Source organism: Triturus cristatus, chromosome 2_2, assembly GCF_964204655.1.
Source record: "Triturus cristatus chromosome 2_2, aTriCri1.1, whole genome shotgun sequence".
In the NCBI taxonomy this organism is placed as follows: domain Eukaryota; kingdom Metazoa; phylum Chordata; class Amphibia; order Caudata; family Salamandridae; genus Triturus; species Triturus cristatus.
This window is the reverse complement of record NC_140582.1, coordinates 711481740-711504453: the sequence shown is the minus strand read 5'-3', so window position 1 is coordinate 711504453 and position 22714 is coordinate 711481740. Positions and strand designations below refer to the sequence as shown.

Below are 22714 nucleotides of genomic sequence, written 5' to 3'. Positions count from 1 at the left end.
GACCTGGACAGCACAAAATGGTTGCTGCCGACCAGAGACACAATTCTGACCTCCTGCTGCTGGGCCAAGCTCAAGCAGGGGAAGGCAAAACAATAGGCATCCTGTCACAGGGAGGTGTGACCACCTCCCAGACAGGAGTAAGTGTATTGGGACCGGGTGGGTGCGCTTGCCAGCACCACTGAGTCTGCATGAGGGGCACATTTGTGCCTTCTTGCATAGTCCAGTTCAAACCAGCTCTGGGAGTCGCTGGCTTCCGCTCTGGCAACAAACTGGACAAAGGACATAGGAGTAACCTCCCCCCTGTCCAGACACATCCTTGGGAGGGTCCCCTGAATCGTCCCAACCCTTTCCTTAGGATACTTAAGCGCTTACCTGTGGGTGGGTTCCTAGATTAGTCGTGGAACAAGATTCAATTCAGACACCACCACTTCTTCTACTGTCTGGACACTCTGTACTTCGTTTGGGATCAACTTAGTCTCCATTCCAGTCTGCTGCATCGTCTGTCCCTATGCACCATATAGGACCCTTCCTAGGCCTATGGGCATCAAAGACACCTGAAGGAATTTCCCTTGAAGTGAAGGAGTCACTTCCCTGCATTTGAAGGCACCACAACTAAGCTGACATGTCTGCCGATCCTGAGCTCCTATGGACTCCGAAAGGTTCTACAACACAGGTGGTGGTTCTTCACAGCTCTGGAGGGCTGCCCTGCTCTCTCGCCAAGTTTGAGGCCAGTATCCCTCGTGGGAGCCGCAGGAATCAAACCGCTGTGCACTGTCGACTTGCAGTTGCAAAGGCTTGTTGGCTTCCTTCCACCAAGATCTTCGGGCTCCAAGTAGCCCCAACCTCAAGCACCTCCAGGGACCAAAGTCTTCATCCACATTGCATCGTTTGCACCGTGGCCTGCAAATTTTGGTGAGCTGCTCGAGGTCCTCTTGCGACTCCAGTGCATCCGGCCTGTGGGTCCTGTTGAGGGTCACCTTTATTTCTTTTGGGCTCCCCTGATTGCTCGGGGACTGCCCTGACTCCCCTGCTTGTGGTGAGTCCCCTGGACCTTGCTGGTCCCGACATTGCACCTTTTTTGACTTCTGCATTGGCTGCATTTGCCAAGGCTTGTTTGTGCTCCTGCTGGACACCAACCCCTCAGCACTCGACATCCGACGTGGGACAGCTGGTGCATGGCTCCTGGTCTTCCTCAGTGTCGCCTGGTCTTCACAGCTGCAGAGTCAAGGTCATCGTCATCTCTCCTGCAACACCCGACATCGGAGGGCATTCGTCTTCCAACTCTTCTGGTCACTCCTGAGTGACATAGACTCTGGCCCCTCTGGTTGCAGGTAGCTCTCAACTAGAATCCACATTCGGATTCCACCGGACACTCTCTCCTTCTTCAGCAGAGGCACTTTCCTGAAGTCCTCCATTGGGTTTGACGGCGGTTGCCGATGCCACTTTACACCTATGCACCCAACTTCCCTGGTGTAGGTAACGTGGGTACTAGGGTGTCCGTGGGTGGGGTGGCTTTCCAACCTGCTGTTTTTCATGGGGTTTATTCAGGGTCTACTGGGAAGGGTCTCTTATCTTTAAAAATCCAACCGCGACTCACACGTTGACTTGTACAGAGCACACGGTTGTGTTCCTACACTGCACACGCTCTACATGGGGTTCCTAGTCACTCACATTGGGTGGTACCTTGGGTGGCCAGCACTTCATATATCCTCTTGACATTGTCTTGACCCGAGTCAGGGTTCTTATACCACTTTCTTAGTATATGGTTGGGTCCCCCCTGGGGTTAATTGTGTATTCTGAGCTATTTACTTAATTTCTTTGCAAAGTATTGTGTGCACAGTGCATATCTCTGGGTAATAGATATTTGTATGTGTTAGAGAGTAGTACATAATAAATACATATTGATACCTTGTGTATTTCTTTTTCACTTCATCTATACATATAAGATTGCATTCTGGTAAAACAAACTGCTGTACACTCCTTCTGGACTAAGCCTGAAGGCTGCTCTCCACAGCTACCATTTAGAGAGCTTTCTAAGGTTGTCTAAGACTTCTTAAATCACCATAAGGGTTGTCTGGACTGTGCACGGTGTCCACTTACATAAGTAGACATCATATACCATGCCAGCTTCTCACAAGCAGGATACACAGCCAGGTCAAGTACTTTGTCCTCTCCTTGGCAGAAGAAGTAACTGCAGGCCAACCGAGCAAAGCACACACAGCAAAGGGGTAGTACTTCTCCTCACAGCTCTACAGCTCTTCTCCTTGACAGATGTCCCTCTTGATTCCAGAAGTAATCTAAAGTTCTCGGGTTTAAGGTCTCATACTTATACCCCATTTTCTCTTGAGACAAGGGTCTCTGAGCCTAGTCCAAACCAGTTCTGTCATATCTGGCCTAGCTTCACTACAGGAGGTGGAGACTGCTTTGTGCAAGGGAGACACAGCCAATTCAGATGCTAGTGAAATTCCTCCCATCACTCTAAATGCAGACCAGGTCTATTTAGCCCAGATATGAGTCACTCAGGAAAGCCATGACACACCTCAACCACTCCTTGGGACTGTCTACAATGACTGCAGAGCCCAATCCTTGTCCCTGCAAAACCAGACACTGAATACACAAACAGGCAGAAGCACACAGAATGGTTAAACAAGAAAATGCCTACTTTCTAAAAGTGGCATTTTCGAACACAGGATTAAAAAAAACACCTTTACTAAAAGATACGTTATTGAATTCCAAGTTCAGAGAGCCTAAACTCCATTTCTCTATCCTGTCCCAATGGAAAGTTACACTTGTAAGATGTTACAGTACAGCTCCCATGCTAGCCTATAGTGAAAAATGAAATACACAGTACTTCACTATCAGGATGTGTAAAACACACCAGTACACGTCCTACCTTTCACATAAATTGCATCATGTCCAGGAGGGTACCTTGGGCCTACCTTAGGGGTGCCTTAAATGTAGTAGTTTCATGTGTGACAAGCGAATACGCTCAATCCTCAGCGTGTGGAATGGGCGTACTCGCTCCTCGCATATGGAACTACTTGTCTTTGTACAGGATAAGAGTACACAAACAGAATTTACCTCATACTTGGAGCTGTATCATATTTCCATCCAGACTTGACTTGAGACTGGATAACAGGGAATTTACCTACAGAACATATTATCTCCATACTGTAATGAAATTACAACCACCATTAAGGAGGACAACTTAAAATCAAACAGCCCCGAAGAAGTCGCGGGTAAATTCCCTTATGCGACGAAACACATTTTGGCTTTGTGGCTAAGGACTACAACTGAACAATAGGTTGAATGAATAAAATACAAATTGTGAAATCTCAAACACATACAAATGAACTAGATGCATTTGATTTTAGTGTGCCAGAGGCTAACACTATTCGAACTTGGAATACCACCGACGTATATACGTCATCCCTGGGACACCAAATACACAGCACCTACCACTACGAAATTACCTTGATGGGATATTTTTGTTTTAGTAAAATTCCAATAGGAAAATATTTTAAAGGAAGCTTAGGTGAAGTAAATCATCCCTTACGTATTGTGTTTAAAAACTACATAATTAGCTAATGGTTACTAGCAGTTGTTCTACGGAGGTGCAGCCTCGATGTATAGTCTCCTTGACCGAAGATAAAGAAACTTAGCTTTTCAAGATGGCCGCCACAGTTGCACTCAATTCGTTGAAGCTAGTTGCACTCAATTCGTTGAAGCTGTGTTTCTATCAGCACACCGACACTACCTCGACTCGCTACTCTGTCCGGGACTCCCTGTCAACGGGATTCGCTTGTTCAAACACGGGCAGGCTCCCGTGCAGCTTTTCTGACTTTCTCGTTTAGGTTACAGCTCCCACGGCGCATACCCCTGGTCGTGAGACTCTTCTTGTTCTCACTCCAGGATTGATAGGGTACGATAAGGCTATTTATTACAAGCTGATCCAAGCGTCCTGGGCTGCTCCGTGGAATTTGGAAGGTAGGCTGAGTTAATTGCACCATATCCAGTTAACCTGTGTATTTTCTGTTAGCGGTTGAAGTGCATAAAAAGTCCGGCAACTACGAGCCTGAGTGGAATGGGGGCGGAGCGCCGGAGTCACTGAATTTTGGGGCGGGGTCAAGATCCTGGGTGAAAAGAACAACATATTCTGTAACTATTTTTTGGGTTTTTCACTTGCAAGTAACTATAGGACAAGCGCAAACCTTGAATGCTAATTAAACTAATTGATGGGGAAATACTTATTTTACGTATCACCCCAGATGTGTGTGTAACCCGAGGTACAGCATTGAAGCCTGGTTGGTACAGTGGGGATACTGACTTGTGTACTTAAAGAACTATGAGGTCTCAGCCTGTGAAAGAAAGCACTGTGACTAATGTAAGTTATTTTAAAACTGTGTTATGCATAGTATAAGATAGGCTGCTGGAGGAGGAGATGTGGCCTAATGGCTAACGTACTTGAAAACTTGGGACCAGGTTTGAGTACGGAGGGGGCGGACTTAAATAAAATTTAATCGGGTGCTCGTGTAAAACGCTCCAAACACCTCAGGCAGAATTTGCATTTAAGATATATTGTAGTAATATGGAATCTGGCTGTGCCTAGTGCCTGCATTTTATGTAAGTGCCCATTAAAAGTACAGATTCTAGAACACAGCTGGTAGCACCCTTTTCTAGCCTTTCAAAAAGAACAAATCTTTGCACCATGAAGCTTCCAGTGACTCCATCAATTAAAGCATATACCTGCTCCCAATTAGCCTTTACATTTGCTGTTTAACCAATTGCAAACATTTACATTTCTTTCAGATGGCAGTATTTGTTTCTTCTTTAGCTGTGTCTCTCCCTTGGCTTCACACCACAGGAGATCATCATACCTTTGCTGGGGGATGTTGTTCTCTATAAATCCTGCCCACTTAATTGTTTGAACTGTTTTTATCTGGGGTCTGTTTGCACTTGTGGAGGCTTTTAAATGTATTTAAAAAACTTACTGGGTAGGGGCAACGGAGTCTTTTGTAACGCGCAGCGAGGACGGCTCTCCGGTCCACCGCAATCGGTTATTCCGATTGATTGATGTGGAGAGAGTCCGCCCTTTAGCTTTGTCAGCCACGTGGGGCGCCAAGGAAGCAGTTGGCGCTCTAGTGGTTGGCCCTCTCAGCTATAAATTTCCGGCTGCGCAGCGGACGCGCCTGGGGCAAGCCCATCTGCGCCCGTCCGCACCGGAACGCTGCCGGCTGCCAGGGAATGCCGCCCGTTTACAAACAGAGACCCCTGCTGCCTAGGCTGATTTATTCCCATGAGAGGCTGGTGGAACTCGGGCATCTTGCACCTTGTGTAGGAGGGTTAATTAACCTCCAAGCAGGGAGTGCCTCCCCGGTAGGGAAATGCCTAGGGTGTGGATGGGATCAGGAAGAATGTACACTTACATCCCTCAATCCACAACTATACGTCTCCCCCTCTCCCCCCCCCCCCCTTAAACCCTCGCGGAACACACATGAGAAGGGGTATAAGAGGGATTTGGGGGGTGGGTTAGGAGTGCCCTTTAAAGGGCTCTATCTCAATGTTAGATCCATTTCAATATCCAACTAAGAAAGGGAGGTACCCCTTGAAGTTTTTAGGGACGAGGTAAGTAAAATGCCACAACAAAACAAAAGTTCCCCAAGAGAAAGAAGCATATATGCAAAACAAAGCTCATACTTAGCCTACTCTTCCATTAATGATATTTTTCAGAACGATCACTATATCGTATGGGGTTACTAAGATAAAGACTTTTATAATTATAACACAGTACAGCATGCAGTTTCAAAAAGACATACTATTCAATATAATCATAGTTAAAAACGAATTTTTATTAAAAACATTTTGTGTAGTTAATCACGTGCTACATGTAATTTTCCTCCCATGAGGGTTACAATCTAGCATTAAGAATAAAAACAGACAGTCGACGCAGCGTTTCGGTGTTCAATTCTATGGTTTCACCTTCCTCAGGACCAAGAATTTTCATAAAATCTATACATGAAAATACATATAAAAACAGATAACCTTACATGTACTGTGTATACTAAAGCCTTATACATTTGCTACTACCCCAAGTTTATTTTTACTATTCGTTACTCATTTGATTAAAAAGATTATCGTCACATGGTTTAAATAAACCCCACAAAACAATAAGGACCCAAATTTTGCTATATTAAAAGCATCCTTAGCACTACATTGATGCGGTTACAGTACAGTTTTATACGTGGATATAGATATTTTTTCGTACCTTAATTTTATAAGGAATTAAGTTTTCTTAGTTACAAAATCCTTTTTGGCACCTTATCGTCAACTTTATGGTCTCGATATAGGGCGTTTCTAAATGATAAGAAAAAAGGGCGGTATATGTAACTTGTCAACAGAATTATTTATAATGCTTAAAGAGCTCGTTTTTAATACAGTTCGTTTTACCCATAGATGATTGGTTGTTTTTCTCGATATCCGTTGACGCCACCGTTTATGTGGTTTAAAAGTATAGATGATATCAATCCAAACTCTTTTATCTATGAAGTTCAAAAAATAAAAAGTGTATATGTATATAGCAGTACATATTATTGCGTGGAACTAGGACTCAGACACAATTCATTACAGATATAAGCTCACCAATTATAAGAGTCGAGTGGAAGCTAATTTCATTTCTTAGGATGGCTTCTCTTTATTGTGATGCTTTTGATGTCGCATTCACGATATCATAGTAGTCTGAAAAACTGATTTAAGTATCCCCTTTGTATTAATGAGTACTTTTGGATATCTATGCAAGTAGAATGACATACTGATTCCAGTTTTTGTTATAGAAAGTCTACCTATCACTATGACTTCTTGTGTTATTAACTAAATACTGTTGGATCTTTTCGATAAAGTAATATTTACGGGAACAAAAAGTTTTCTTAAACTTATAAAGGGAAAACGCTGAAATCATACGTGGATGGATCAAACGTATAATTAACAATTGTAACAACCGTCCTATAGAGTGCCGGCTGAACGGGAAAGAGGATGAAATCCCTAGCGCTTTTTTTAAAAGAACCAAAGTCTCCCGCTTTGGTGAAAAAGAAAAAGCAAGTTCTTTCTTCTGCATACCTGAAAATGTGTACGCGGCCTCCCTGCGTCAACGGATATCCGGGGTTCTGGTAGTAACTGAACTTCCGGTAGTCCATTTGTTTATATAGCGGCTCTCACGTCACCCGGATGTTTATTTAAAAAAAAAAAATAGCGAATTGATTTATCTCTATTTTCTTCATTATTACATGACACAATATATTATTATTGGCTGCTGAAGCATACGAGAACATCCTATATTTTTTGTGTATGTATTTCGATCAATATATACAACGTTGATTTTCGCCGATAAAGTTACGGTATTCCTAAGTCAGCCATCTTGTAATGTGCAAAAATATATTGTGCTGTGCACCAAAACGCCTCAAAAAACTAAATACAAAAAACACAAATCATATGATTGATCTTATGTTGTGTTAATGTCCTTTCTACATCAAGGGGCATTGCATTCCCTATTAAAACCCATGGCGAATCACGTGGTATGTTCTGACACGTTTTAGTCAGCCATGAGTATAATACCTACACATTAAGTAATTATGGACACTTAGCTGTTCCAATGAAGTCTGATTTATTCTACATGTGGATTTACAACACCATATAAAGTGAGCAATATGACAATAAATGTGTATATTAATAAACTTAATTCTTGTCAGATGGCTATTTAATCGAGCCTCGTCAAATGGTTAAAGGCTAACTGCTGTATTTATATTAATCTTTCCCACTCCTCTTTGTTGTTAAGACCCTTTTTATAGGTATCAAAATGGGACATATAGAATTGCTCGCGTTTTTTTCTTTTGCTATCAGAATCACCTCCTCTGGTACTGATTTGAATAATTTCTACACCGCACCATTTTAATTCATCTATTTTGTGGTTGCTGGTCATCCAGTGTTCAACTAATGGGGCTGTTCTTTTACCGGTTCTAATCGCAGATTTATGCTCAGTGATTCTAGTCCTGATCTCTCGGGAGGTTTCCCCGATATAGCCTTTATTGCAAGGACAGACAATTAGATAAATAAGATTTTTAGACCTACAGTTAATGAAACTCTTTACTTTATGTGTTTTTCCATTGTGTATTATGGTATCGCCTTTGCAGATACAGTCACAGTTTTTACATGTGCCGCATGCAAAATTGCCAACTGGCAATGGGGCACAGTCAATACTTCGTTGTTTACATCTTGTTTCTTCTCTATATGTATGTACCAGTTTGTTACGAATGGTGCAATTCCTTCTAAAACTGAACATAGGTTTAGGTAATGTATCTTCGTTGTTGTCATTTAAGAGTTGCCAGTTCCTGTTGATGATATTTTTAACTTTATTGCTCACATTGCTGAAATTGGTGACAAATATTAATGGGGCATTTAGTTTTGCTTCTGCTCCTGTTTTGGGTTTCAAGAGGGATTCCCTATCATAATATTTGGCCCTTTTGTAGGCTTGTTTGATAAGTCTTTTGGGGTATCCCCTGTCTTGTAGTTTACCGGTGAGGACGTCAGCATGTCGGTTAAAATCATGCATGTTTGTACAATTTCGTCTGATTCTTAGATATTGTCCAAACGGTATGTTGTCCTTTTGACAGCATGGATGATTGCTTTGATAATGCAACATAGTGTTGCGGTCGGTAGGTTTGGTAAAAAGCTCAACCGACAATGTACCAGCATTGTGTTTAATCTTGATATCCAAGAAGTCGCAACTTTCTTTGTTTATACTTGAGGTAAACTTTAGGTTCATATCCCCAAGATTGAGCCAGTCTAGAAATTCTGTGGCTGAAATTTGGGATTTATTAGATGAAGCTAGGCCTGACATATGCCTCTTTACTGAGACTTGGTTGAATAGTGAAGCGACGCCTGCACTGGCAATAGCATTCCCCGATGACTATTCAGTGGTCCGGTTGGACAGAACTGGAAAGCGGGGTGGAGGTTTGGCCATCGCAACGCGCTTCCCTTACCATATTAAAACCCTGGATACCGTCTCCTCCTCCAACCTAGAGTTGTTGATATTTAGGGTACTGCGGGGCCAAGCAATGAATGGGCGGGTGCCCTAGTGTACCACCCTCCTGGAGGTAACGAGAGAATTTTGCTCTACTCTGTTAGAAATGCTAGCCCCGTATATGCTCCAAGCGGACAGGTTCTTGCTGGTTGGGGACTTCAACCATCACCTGGAAGCTCTCTCCAGCATAGAATCTGCCTGTTTGGTAGCAGCAATGGAATCTCTTGATCTTTCCCCTAGAATCACTAGTCCCACTCACGTGGCGGGCCATGTGTTGGACACTGTCTTTACTAACATCAGTGAGGTGGCGGTGGAACCCCCGCAGAAGATGGGCTGGACAGATCACTCAGCTCTCAACTTCTCGTGGGTGTGTACGAAAACACCCAGCCCCTCACACAGTCATAAAGACCTCCGTAGACCTTGAAAGAAGGCGACACCGGCTGCTTTCAGTCAGGCCTTTATCTCTCCCATATTTGAGGAGGGCGATGACGGTGATACGGCCTTAGATAGGTTCGAAGCCGCCATAACTAACGCCCTAGACTCTATTGCTCCATTTAAGAGGGTAAACCTTCAGGTGAGGGCAGCGCCTGCCCCTTGGTATTCAGACAGTCTCAGAAGATAGAAAGCCTCTTGTAGGGCCAAAGAGAGAAGATGGAGAAAGTCCAAGTTGGAGCAGGATGAATCGCTCTATTGAACCGCGCACAGAGCTTACTTGAGTAGTTGTAACTCAGCCAGGAGATCTTATTTAGGCTCCCGTATCATGGAAGCTAAAAACTCATCTCAGGAACTTTTTACTATTCTAAAGGCGTTCACCAACCCTAAGGCCAATAATCCGCTCTCACCGCCTACTCCGGCATTATGTGAGAACCTAGGGAGCCACTTTACCAACAAAATCGATGTGATTTATCATACCTTTGGGCGTGAGGAGGGCATTTATGGCAAAGCTCCCATTTTGGAGAGTCAGAGTCCATCAAGCCTAGAACTCATCCCCAATGTTACGGCGGAAGAAGTTTGTTCCCTACTAACCCTAGCGAAATCTGGCTCCCCATCAGATCTGGTGCCTCCTGCTTTTATGTCAGCGCTATCCCCAGTCCTTGCGGAGGCTCTTGCAGATGTTTGTAACATCTCGCTTGCCACTTCCACTGTCCCTCGTAAATGGAAAAACGCACATATAAAACCCCTTCTCAAGAAGGCTCTAGCTGACCCTTCCGATCTTCAGAATTTTAGACCCATTTCTCTTCTGCCGTGTTGTGCAAAAATCATGGAGGCTTTAGTCAATCGGCATCTCTCCCATTATTTGGAGCAGAATAAAATACTGAACACTTCCCAGTTGGGCTTCCGTGCCTCACACAGCACGGAGGCGGCACTGTTGGAGGTTACGGACACTATAAGGATGTCCCTGGATAGGGACATCTCTGTCATGTTGGTGTTGGATCTGTCGGCTGCCTTCGACACCATCTCTCATCAGATCCTTTTGGACCGGTTGCGAGAGATTGGTGTCAGAGGCGGGGCCTTCAATGGATCCAGAGCTTTCTGGCGGACAGAACTCAATGTGTCCAGCTCGGGTCCTTTTGTCTCTCAAACCACCAGTGTTGATAAGGGGGTCCCACAGGGCTCGTGTTTGAGCCCCACCTTGTTCAACATATATGTGGCCCCCTTGGCCTCAATTATTAGGAACTGTGGGTTTGAAACCATATCTTATGCTGATGACACCCAGGTGATAGTCCCTATTGAGAAGAGTCCTGTGGTCACCAAACTTAAATTTAGACACTGTATGACCAGCATTGCGAGGTGGATGAAGAACTTTCTCCAGCTCAACTCCTCTAAGACTGAGATAGTTCTATTTGGTAAAGCGGAGGAGATGTGGACCCCTGATTGGTGGCCACCTGAGCTAGGAGACGCACCCGCCCCTAGAGGATGTACCAAGAACCTGGGCATAAAAATTGATAACTTATCAGTGGAAGAGCAGGTAAAGTCGGTGGCAGGCACCTGCTTTGGAACCATGCACATGCTCAGAGGGATCTTTCTGTGGATTCCGTTCATGGCCAGACAGACTCTTATCCAGTCGCTCTTGGTTAGTCGATTGGACTATGGCAACTCACTGCTGGTCGGGATGAGGGAGGATTTGGCATACAAATTACCAGTGGTCCAAAACACGGCATCCCGTCTTGTCCTCAACAAGCCGGCACGGACCCCCTCTTTACCCCTCCTGCGCCAATTGCATTGGCTCCCTATCAAAAAGAGGTCCATTTTTGAACTGCTATGTCTGGTTTTTAAAGTCCTTCATGGGATGGGGCCAGCCTACCTGATGAAGAAGATCGAATGGTATCAACCCACAAGACTGCTGAGATCCAGCAGCTGTAACTTGCTCTGTGTACGGAGAATCAGGAAGGCGAGGGTGGGTGGACAGGCATTTTCGTACTTAGCCCCCACTCATTGGAATATCTTGCCGGATGAGATCTGCGCTTGTACCAATTTCCGCCATTTTAAAAAGCTTCTTAAGACCTGGCTATTCTAACGTTTCCTCTGCAATGGTGTACACCTCTCTCAGGCGCCAAGAGATCCCCCTGGGGATGATTCGATACGCCTTACAAATTAGTAAATAAATAATATAAATAATTAAACCTTTGGTTGCTCTCCTAAGCTCCTGCACATGGATCAGTGTGCAACATCCCAGGCAGGGCCTCTGGAATTACGCAGTTCTGCAGCAGCGTTTTTTCCCGCAATTATGGATTTGCTGCATTTACCAAATAATCCATCAACTGCTGCATATATTCTGCAGATTTTACACAAATTGTTTCTAGCTCAAACGGATCAAAAGGTACTAAAAACGTGGTGGCGTGGTCGCGAGCAGTCGAAGGCCCTTTGCAAAAGTTAACTGGTCCTCTTTCAGTTTCTTATTTCTGTATTTGGTTGTTAAACTGGCACTAACCAGGTGAAATCTTTGACCAAGCAGTATTACCATGTGTAAAAATTAGAAAATAATTAGTAATACTATGAAAAAATGTGCTACATTATGCTGCATAATTTGCCTTTTCATGCTGCATAATTTGGTCCACCCTGCCGCACAATTTGATGCTTCTCTGCTTCATAATTCCAGTGGCCCTGAATATAAGTTAGGGGAGTCCTTTCAGATACTTATTTCCCCAACAGCTCCAAAAGAGCAAGGCTTACATTCACTGCACGTGCACTGCCTAAACAGCATGTTGCTGTTGGTCACTGTCCTGAAAGTTGCTTTTCTAATGCACTTAGCCATGAAAACTGTTTAAGAAACCTCTGAGCTATATGTACAAAGATGCTTAGTTTATTCCAGTTTCATGATGCCACATATTTGGCACGAGGCGTGTAACCATGAGCTTCCATCTTCTCTCAGCCACGTTTCTTGTCTGACTGGCTAACTTCTGACAGAACTGCAGAACACTAATCACATGTTGTTCCCTAACACCATTTCGTTCACAGCATGCCTAATGTAACATAATGCACAGTATAATAACTCCCACCTTTACAGAATTACAACACAGAATGGGAAAAGTAAGAAATCTTAATTGACAATTACAGTTTGGCAATCCAGCAAATTCATAGGGAGAACCTCGCCAAAGCAGAGCTAGCGATCTGAACTCACAAATGAAGGTAGAAAATCCAATAAATCCATAGGGAAATCACACCAGAGCACAGTATTGACCCTAAGAGTCTGGCTTGTTCCTAAGAGCCAAAACACACGCTGAGACATGAATAGAATTGGTATTTAAATAACATATTCCAATTTCTTTAACATTTGTAATACATTCACCCTCATTGTTACTTGTAATATTGTATGTAAAGAAAATTTTGGCCATGGAACTCTAACTGTTGTGCTCACGATGACTACGCACCAATGTTCGTTGGCACTTATTATTTTATAAATTAAGCTCTGATCAAAATGCATGTCAGTTTGTGTTGTACATATAACCATTATTTCTCAACTGTGAAGCATCAGTATGTTATTTAGGTTTCTACAAGCTAATTTTGTGTATAGTTCACTCCCTAAAGCGGATTACTTCCAGGCCACTCTAAATCCGGCAGTCAATATTGAAGCAAAGTGGTTTGTCTGCCTAGGGTCGCACTTGGTCAAGTGGCGAAGTCGGGATTTGTGCCTAGGTTTTCTGTCACATTACACAATATATGCTTGGTTCTACACCAAAGAGCACTTTGCTCTCCCTTCCTTGGACCAGATTAGTACTCTTTTCAATAAAACTGACTGTAAAAGACAAACTGTATGCTAAATCAATTTGAACTGAAATTGGAAATTTTTGTACAAACTGATTAGGCAAGCCAACTATGAGTGGTTCAAAAGGAGCAATAGATGTCTCTCTGTTGTTTTCCATAATGCTAAGACGTCTCTCCTATGTGAGAGCTACTGACTTTGCCAATGTCTTTTAACCGTGTTGTACAGCAGCGTGGCTGCTGCACAGCATGGCTAAAAGTTAGCGGTGTGGCGTAGAGGAATGGAGAGTGGCGTGGCATAGACTGAAGTGGCGTAGACTGGGGTGGCATAGAATGGAGTGGCATAGGGTAGAGACATGTAGACTGGAGTGGCATTGTGTAGAGTGACGTAGAGTGGAGTGGAGTGAGGTAGAGTACACTGAAGTGGAGTAAAGTGACATTGCGAGAAGTGGATTGCCGTGGACTAGCTTGGAGTGGAGTGGAGTAGGGTAGAGCAGTGTAGGGTGACATAGACTGGAGTGTTGAGACATAGGGTAGAGTAGATTGGTGTAGAGTGGAGTTAGGTAGAATACAGTGGGGTGGAGTTGCATTGAGTAAAGTGGCATAGAATAGAGTGGGGCAGCATAGTGTGCAGTACAGTGGCAATGAGTGGCGTGGGGTAGAGTAGAATGGCATTTTGTGGAGTGGTGTAGAGTAAGGTGGAGTGGTATAGAGTAGAATTGCATACTGTCATAAAATGGCATTGAGTGGAGTGGTGTAGAGAGGAGTGTATTAGCGTTCAGTATAGTGGAGTGGCGTAGAGTGAAGTAATGTAGAGTACAGTGGTGTAAAGTAGTACAGGTGTGGGTGTAAGTATCTAATGTGTCAATAGGGTGAAAGCAACATAAATAAGAAGCCATATGCCTGTGTTGAAGTAGGAGAGCACATTGCACATCCAGGATTCAGCCTTTGAAAATCATAATAATGTTACTAGACCCGCAGGTCTAGTGATTTAAATAATCTACTTGACCTATTTGTAATGCTCTTGACACATAAACTGAGTCGCCAATTTCTTCATTATCACACGAGAGAACCTTCAAATGTGCGAGTTCAGCATGTCTGCTGTACAAAACCTCTTTTGTTTGATTTAATAGACGAAACGTTTTTTGCCACATATAATAACAAGCATTGGCATAGCCAATAGGTCTCGCCTTTGGGACCCTATAAGTGTTTAGCCATGCAACAGTTAATATTGTTGTACCAATGATTGTGCTGCATTACTAAATACTTATAAGGTCCCAAAGGCGAGACCTATTTGCTATGCAAATGCTTGCATGAAACACATTGAGAACTGAAACTGGGCTGAGGCTGCGAGCACTGACAGACGGGGAGCTTATTAAATTAACGGTCACCACCTTGCACTACAGCGTAGGTACCGTTGGTGCGGTAGTACCGGGGCCTATTTTACCCTGATTAGTGCTGTACTTAACTGACCAAATACAGTCAAAGGGCCATTTCCATTGCCTCCACAAAGGACGATGGCAGCCGTGCTACGCTATTGCAGAGCATTTGTGCTATGAATGTGAAACGCTCCCACTTTAGCATATGAATTGCTGCATACAAAAAATTCCAAAGCAGACCGCAGAACAACCCTGCCTCATCCAACGAAACCAGCGTTCTAACCGATAAGACGGAACTGACACCGCGACCCACAGTATAGAAGTCATTCGAAAAATTACACATGGGTTGGCTTTCAACACCTGCACCATTCTGTCTATACGATTGGTGGCCATCTTGAAAGGACTGGACGTAAATGCAATGGAAATAGAAAACCGCCCAGATAGCAGTTTCTGAACATGACTAAATTGTTTCAGCTTTTTCTTTACTACAGAGCAACTACATACATTTACTCCGTTTCCATTGTTAATATATTCTTTAAAAAGTTTTTCTTCAGATAATTTTAGTGTTATATCAAAAATATAAAAGATAATGATACGCAACACGAGTTAAAAACGTTTTTCTTTGTGTTTTTCTATTAATGATTAAAGCGAATACTGTTCAAAACGTTGTCCTTTTTTAATTTCCTCGCCCTAGGAAATCGAGTTTGATTTGTCCTTCACATCTGTCGTTTTCAAACAATGGTGACCGGACGCACGTCAACGTGGCAGCCATGATGGTTTGGGTTGCGTTTCTGTTCGCGACAAAAGGAATGCCTGTTGGTACGCGTATTCCTCATTTGAAAGAGCAATGACGGCACTTCCGGGTAGGTGAAATCGACGGGCGCCGCAGTGGTGTTTGTTTCAAAATATCTAAAGGGAGGGATCGTTGTTGAATGTTGACCACGGAGACGGACAGGAAAAAAAGAAAACCGAAGCAGGGACACGACTAACAGCTCTAGACTACAAGTCTGCCACTGGCGGAGGCATGCAAGGAGACAAAAGTAAAAAAAAGTGACGCGGCCGTCAAAATGAAAGTGATCACGATCGCGGTTGTAAGGGTGCCCGCGAGCGATGCACTTAATGAGCCATGACGAGAGAGGAAGCCAGATGGCGCCTCTGTTGGTAACTGTGCGCGTAACCGCACGCTCTAGGCCACACAAAAAGCTGTGGTCGGCTTTTTAAAGCCCACTCAGTAAATGTCTCGCCAGATCAGCGCATGCGCTGGCTCAGGCGAGACCTAAAAATCTAGCCAGAGAATACACATGACACCTGACTTGCCTCTTAGTTCATTAACAGCATTGTCATCAGGACGGGGGCAGGAATGTTTCTCAAATCATGTTTTAAAACGATCACTTTTAATAAATACATAATTAAAGCATGAAGTGGTAGCACACTTTCATATGTAATCACCAGATGTTACATTGAAATGGCCACACACTTTCCCACTGACATGCGGTTTTACTGATGAAGCTATATAGTGTACAAACTATAATGTTTGGAAATGGAGTTTCTCCAAATATGTGTCAGTTGCGTATCGCCAAGTAAAGTTTTCCGGTTTATTTTGCTCCTATACTCTTTGCATAACACTTCTTAATTACAAAAAATTTGCTTTTGCCTGATCTATATATTTTTTTAACAACAGATTTTTATTTGTCATTTGCACAATATACACAGGGCTCTGTACCCCTGAGGCCACTGCAGCATCAAGTTACACAGTAATAAGACCGCAAAGGACATTTTCATTTTTAAGAAAAAAAACAAAAAACAGAACAAACACATTCTTTGATCTGAAGTATAATCTTGGATCTCCACCCCCCCCTACTCCCCCCCTCAAGTTGCGCTCTTCCCACTGAGAACCGCCCACGCCCAAGGCCCAAAGAGAGGAATAAGAATGACGGCCTACTCACTCTAGTAGAGGACCATCTCACTCGAAGCGCACCCACACCCCCAGTGGCCCCACCCCCCCAGATCGCAGACCCAACCACTCTAGCCTTGCCCTAATCCCACTAGGATATCTTCCGTCTCCGCTGGGGGCTCCAGCCACAGGGCCCGATAATCCGCCCACCGTTTCCAAATTTTATAATGCTTGCGCGGACAGACCCGGGCCACAAAAATGGGCTGTTCCAGCCCCATACAGATGTCTAGGCCATTTTTCCAAGCGGCCACCGAGGGAGCCCGCTCATCCTTCCACATCCTGGCAATGTCACGTTTCGCCAATGTAAGGCCCAGCAGCATAAGATGCCTGTTGTATCTTCAAACCAACAGGGGTAAGATACAACAATGCCGTTTGTAGATATTGCCCCCGATGCCATCCATGACATGTAACAGCGCGAGCTGTGGCGTACGCGGGAGCAACCATCCCAGGAGCTTAGACAAACAAGAGAAGACCCCCCTCCAAAATCTGGCAAGCGACGAACAATGCCAGACCGTATGTAGGAATGTGCCCTCCGCCCCACCACACCTGAGGCATTCCGGGGAGGCTACCAGGCCTGCCCGATACAGTCGCACCCGAGTATAGTATACCCGGTGTAGGTATTTGAATTGGACAAGGCGGAGGCGCATCACAATGGCCGCTCCCCGAGGGGCGGCCAGCAGGGTCTCCCTCCAATCCTCCTCCTCCAGCGAGCCCACATCCTCCTCCCACACCCTCCGCAGTTTGTCTAGAGTGGGCGCACTGTGGATGACCAGGGACTGATAGATCCGCGAGATCTTTTTAGTTGCAAGATCGCCCATAAAGACTTTCGCCTCCAATGGGAATGTCAGCAAGACCCTCCAGGCTGGGGGAGAGCGCGTGACGGAGCTGAGGTATCGGTAGAACTGTGTCCGGGGCATGCCAAATTCTTCCTGTAAATCCCGGAACGATTTAAGGGACCCATTCCTCATCATGTCGCTCAGGGTGGAAATGCCAATGTCGTCCCATCCGCTAAACCCCTGCAGCGCTGCCAGCTCCAAAAGTCGTCCATTGTGCCACAAAGGGGTTTCCCCCGTCAGCGTGTTCCACCACCCCATTCTCCTTAGGGACTGCCGCCAAATCTGAAAGACCACTCTGGACACCGGCGGCAGTGCATTCCGCAGCATCGCTGAATATAGGATTGTGTGGAGAGTATGCCGCCCCATTAGGTGCCTCTCTAGTGCATAAGCCGGGTCCCCTCGGTCTCCATTCCACCACTCGTTGAGGACCAACAGGTGCGATGCCTGATAGTACGAGAGCATGTCTGAGGTCGCCAGCCCTCCACAATAGGTGGAGAGAAATCACGTGCGCAACGCCACCCGCACCGCCCCTTGCCCCCACAGAAACCGGCCCAGCACCGAATTCACCAGTCGGAACCAGCGAGGTGCGATCGGGTACGGGTGATTCTGTAGTTGATAAAGTAAGCGGGGGAGTGCCACCATCTTAAAGAGGGTCGCCAGTAGGTAGTTCTAGTTAGGACCTATTATCCATAGGAAATCCGCAACATTCTATTGACCGTTAGTCGCAGCTACAGCCCGAACTGCTGAACGGAATTACACCAAATTTGGCAGAAAGGTAGATCTTGGTTCAGAATCGTGCCTTTTGCTTAAATGGTGTAAATTCGTTCAGTAGTTCCTGAGAAGATCAAAATCACATATCTATCTATGGCCGCGCTGGATCAGCGCACCCTAAGCCCACCCTGCCGTGCACGAGCTGTATTCTAATTGGCTGTCAACACTCCAAATCAGGAAGTGTCGGCAGCCATCTTGTGCCTCGGTAGAACCGAGGCACAGGAAACCTAATGAAAAAACGCGCAAAACGCATAAAGGGGGCAGGGTAGAAACACCCTGACCCCCTAGGCCTACTCGGGGGGGGGGGGGGGGAGGGATCCCACAAGGACCACCAAGGCCCCAACATTTTTAAAAAAAATTAAATCGTCAAAATCCGCGGATCCTGCCGACAGGAAAAAATTAATTCCCCAACTTAAAACGCGCCACCGGGCGTGTTTGCAGACATGTCACCTCAGGCCCCGCCCCCTTCCTTCACCATTGTGCAAACACACCCTGTGGTGCGTTTTAAGTTGAGGAATTAATTCCTCTTCAATCTTGAGGGTCCCTGGGGGCCAACTAGCCCACCAGGTACCTCCAGTATGCGCCAGGGAGCTGCGTTGCAGAGAGGTGTTCAGAGGCCACGCCCCTTTTTACACCTCTCTGCAATGCAGCTCTGTGGCACTTACTGGAGGTACCTAGTGGGCTAGTTGGACCCTAGGGACCCTCAGGATTCAAGGGGACTTAATCTCCCAACTTAAAACGGACACAGGGCGCGTTTACACAGAGGCGAAGGGAGGGGACGGGGCCTGAGGTGACGTGTGCAAACACGCCCTGTGGCGTGTTTTAAGTTGGGGAAATAATTCCCCTTCAAGCCTGAGGGTCCCTGGGGGCTAACTAGCCCACCAGGTGCTTCCAGTAAGCACCACTGCGCTGCGTTGCAGAGAGATGGCCCAGGCCGTGCCCCTTTTTACACCTCTCTGCAACGCAGCTCTGTGGCGCTTACTGGAGGTACCTAGTGGGCTACTTGGACCCCAGGGACCCTCAGGATTCAAGGGGACTTAATCTCCCAAATGAAAATGGGCACAGGGCGCGTTTACACAGTGGTGAAGGGAGGGGATGGTGTAGTAAAGTGGTTCTATATATAGTGGACCAAAGTAAAATCAGCCGAACTACGAATTCCAATTTACTCACCCGTTATCAGGAGAGACCTCAGTGCTGCATCTTTGAGCCTAGTACTGATCCTGAAAAGTAATTCTAACCGTACTTACCAGTAACTTGTATTTCCCTCCATAGGAATCCATTGTCTGGTTTTCACCAGAAAAGTTTCTAAGTGTCGATTTTCACAAACTACAAATATTTCTTAAAAATCGCCTGTATGACTTAAACGCATTCTTTCAACTGTTTACAGGAGATGCACCAGTGCTGGATCCAGGATCCACCACTGAGTAAGAAAAAGTAACAATAACACTACTTACCTGCTAAGTGAATTTCCTCCCATAGGATAACATTGGTGATTCTATGTGAAAAAGTTTCTAAGTGTCAACTTTTAAAATACAATATTCCTTAAAAATCACTAGTGTAACCAAAACGCTTTTAATCAACTGTTTACAGGAGATGTCCCAGGACTGAATCTAGGATCCAGTCCTGTGGTTAAAAAAATAATCCATAAAGTAACTAATTGCATTTAACTAGAAATTCCCATTGAGCTCAATGTTGCATTGTGTTTGAAATTGTGTTGCCCATTGCAACAACTGTAACTACTGTACTTAAGTCTATTTGCAAAATATTTAAACTAAAGTAATTCATTCTGAGAAAGTATATTTTGTAATGTAATGTATAATGTAATTATAATGTAATTTAAAAAATAAAACATCTAAAAATAGTTTTAAAAAATGTAGTAAATCAGTATCAAAAAAAGAAATATAACAATTAATACATTTAAAAATTGTCATTTAAAAAACCTTCGAAATTCACTGAAAAAACCATAGGTTTCAGACCTGTTATAGTTAGGAATTAGCATTTAAAAAACCTTAGAAATTCACTGAAAAAAACCATAGGTTTTAGGGGTGTTCTAGTTAGCTGGACATTTCACTCGTACAAAACCATTAAAATTCTCCCGTTATAGTTAGTTCAGCTAACTATAACTCGCGCGCCCGCAATGCACTGCTGATGACGTCCCATATTGCATCACTCATGACATGGTCAGTGACATCACTCATGACATCTCAAATGTCATCACTGATGACATCATCCAGTGAATGTGTGTCTTACTGAAAATTAAATATTTTTTATATATGTATATCTCAAGGTCGATGGAAGAATAAATGGGTATATAAGTGTATAAATGGATGATTTTGTTTTGTAAAATTGATTGTATAACGGACTGATTAAGTGTATCTTAGTGAATACATGGATTACTGAATAATGTTTAAATATGTAAATATCTGTATCAGTCTCTCACTTTGTGTATAAGTGACTGCATGGGTTGGTGAGTAGCTACATGAGTGTCTATATGGGTTATTACTTTGTTTTTCGAGTATCAGTATGAGTGTCTGTATGGTTCAGTGGAGGGTATTACGTAGTGCATAGATGCATGAATGAGTGTGTCACTGTTTGTATGTGTTGAAGATAGTACGTGTGCAGGACTGTATGGGTGGATGAGTGTGTGTATGGGTGTGTTAGTGAGTAAATGACTGTCTCAATAGTATCTTTAGTAACTACAAATGTTTTAAACTAGTATATGTGAGTATTGCTGTATATAAGTGAGTATATGTGAGAGAGAGATTGGAAGAGTTCCTGTATAAATAAGTTTGTGTTTCTTTAATTGATTTTTTAAAAGAGTAAGTATGTGTAACTTTCTGTAGAAGTAAGTGTGCTGGTGTGTGTATAACTGTATATGCAAGTAAATGGATGTTTGATTCTTTATTAGCATGAGTGACTGTGTGTGAGTAACTATGGATGAGTGGCGGTGTGTAACAGGATGTATAGGTGTATGAGTACATATAAGTGTAGGAGATTGGCATCGACTGCATAGTTGCCCCCAACTTTTTGCTGATGTTTTGACTCTAGCCAGGCTGTGGCCCTGCTATCCAGGACCCCAGCCTATCTGCTTCATCTCTAAACTGATGTGAGTACCCTAGATATATACCAATGGGATACTGAGGACACCCTGTGAGCCCCTTGTAGATGGTACCCTAGGTACCCAGGGCATGGGTCCCTCAGAGGCCTACCAGGGGCTGAAGCACTTATTGTGCCACCCCTGGGACCGCCATACAAACTGACACCACCAGACCACTACTGTAGTCTGGGTAAGGTGGTGCTTGCACCCCTTACAGGGAAATAGGTAGCCTGTATCCCACCTAAGTACAACACATATATCCTCATAAGTCACCCCTAAGGCAGGCCTTGCTAATCCTACAAGCCAGAGTGCTGAGATATGTGTGAGGGGAACCCCTACCTGAGTAGGGCCCCTCTGCAACTTTCGTTAAAACGATTTCGAGGTTGTTTGTAGTGCAGCCATACCATATACTCTTAAGCGCATTATAATCAATCGCGGTAGAATGTTAACTTGAGAATGGCTGCACAGAACCATGTCGTGTTTGGTGTCAAACACCTTGGAATCATACCCCCACTCCAGTAACTGGAGGGGGGTATGATTCCACCCTGCTAGAGGGGTGATATGGTAAAAGCGGTTGATTTTAAACACCAATTTAAAAGATCACACGTAGTACACAATGGATGCTACCAGCCACCCACACAATTCTGGCTGCCTGTTGCTGGGCAGAACTCCAGCCAAGGCAGCTGGACAATAGGGGTCGTGTTGCAGGGAGGTGTCCTCACCTCCCCAGACAGGCTATGTTGATTGGAACTGGGTGGGTGCACTTTAGGATTCCTTTCAAACTTGCACGTAGGCCCCTTTTGGTGCCTACTTCTGCATACACCGCTTCAAACCGGTTCAGGGGCATCCTGTCCCCTGCTCTGGCAGGAAACTCAACAAAGGGGAGAGGGTATAGCCACCCTTTCCTGCCTGAACTCCCATTGGTGGCCCCTGGTTTAGTCACTCCCCTAATTCTTGGATAAAGGTGGGTGCAGGGTCCCCAGAGCTTCGGATTAATCTTGGACAAGAACTCTGCTTCTAAAACTTGAACCTTCGACGAGCTGCTGCCCAGCTGACGGTTGAAATCTCCCTTGGGGTAAAGGAGTTACCCCCCTGCTCGGCAGGCACCTGAAACACTGCAACTGACCCGGTTGGCACTCCGCTGCTCCTACGGACATCGAAGACTTCTGCCTACCCTGAGGTGGGTTCCCAAGCATCCCAGAGGCCAGTGAGTGTGCACAGCAAGGCTGAGCACCGTGGACCCCGTGGTTGCCGAGATACCCAATACCCCAGGACACCAGCCACCTCTTGCACAGCACACGAACCCGACGAGTGGGAAAGTTGTGCTTTGGCCTATTTTTGTGCCAACCTCTCAGCATCACCTGTGCCAAAGATCGATGCTCCAGCGACCCGTGGGCGCAC

The 22714-nt window shown here is 44.8% G+C and overlaps 1 protein-coding gene across 7 annotated transcripts in view; it reads left to right on the top strand.

Annotated features, from left to right (window-relative positions):
* Positions 1-22714, top strand: part of CENPU (centromere protein U) — a 620628-nt gene that overhangs the window by 82182 nt on the left and 515732 nt on the right. Inside the window, exon 1 of one of the 7 annotated variants that reach the window (XM_085641912.1) lies at positions 3700-3987. The exons of 2 other annotated variants lie outside the window; for them this stretch is intronic. The gene's annotated coding sequence lies outside the window, so the exon portion shown is untranslated. Of the gene's footprint in view, positions 1-3699; positions 3988-4079; positions 4385-22714 lie in introns of those variants that run through there. 4 more of the 7 variants (XM_085641916.1, XM_085641917.1, XM_085641918.1 and 1 more) reach the window with 4 other exon arrangements.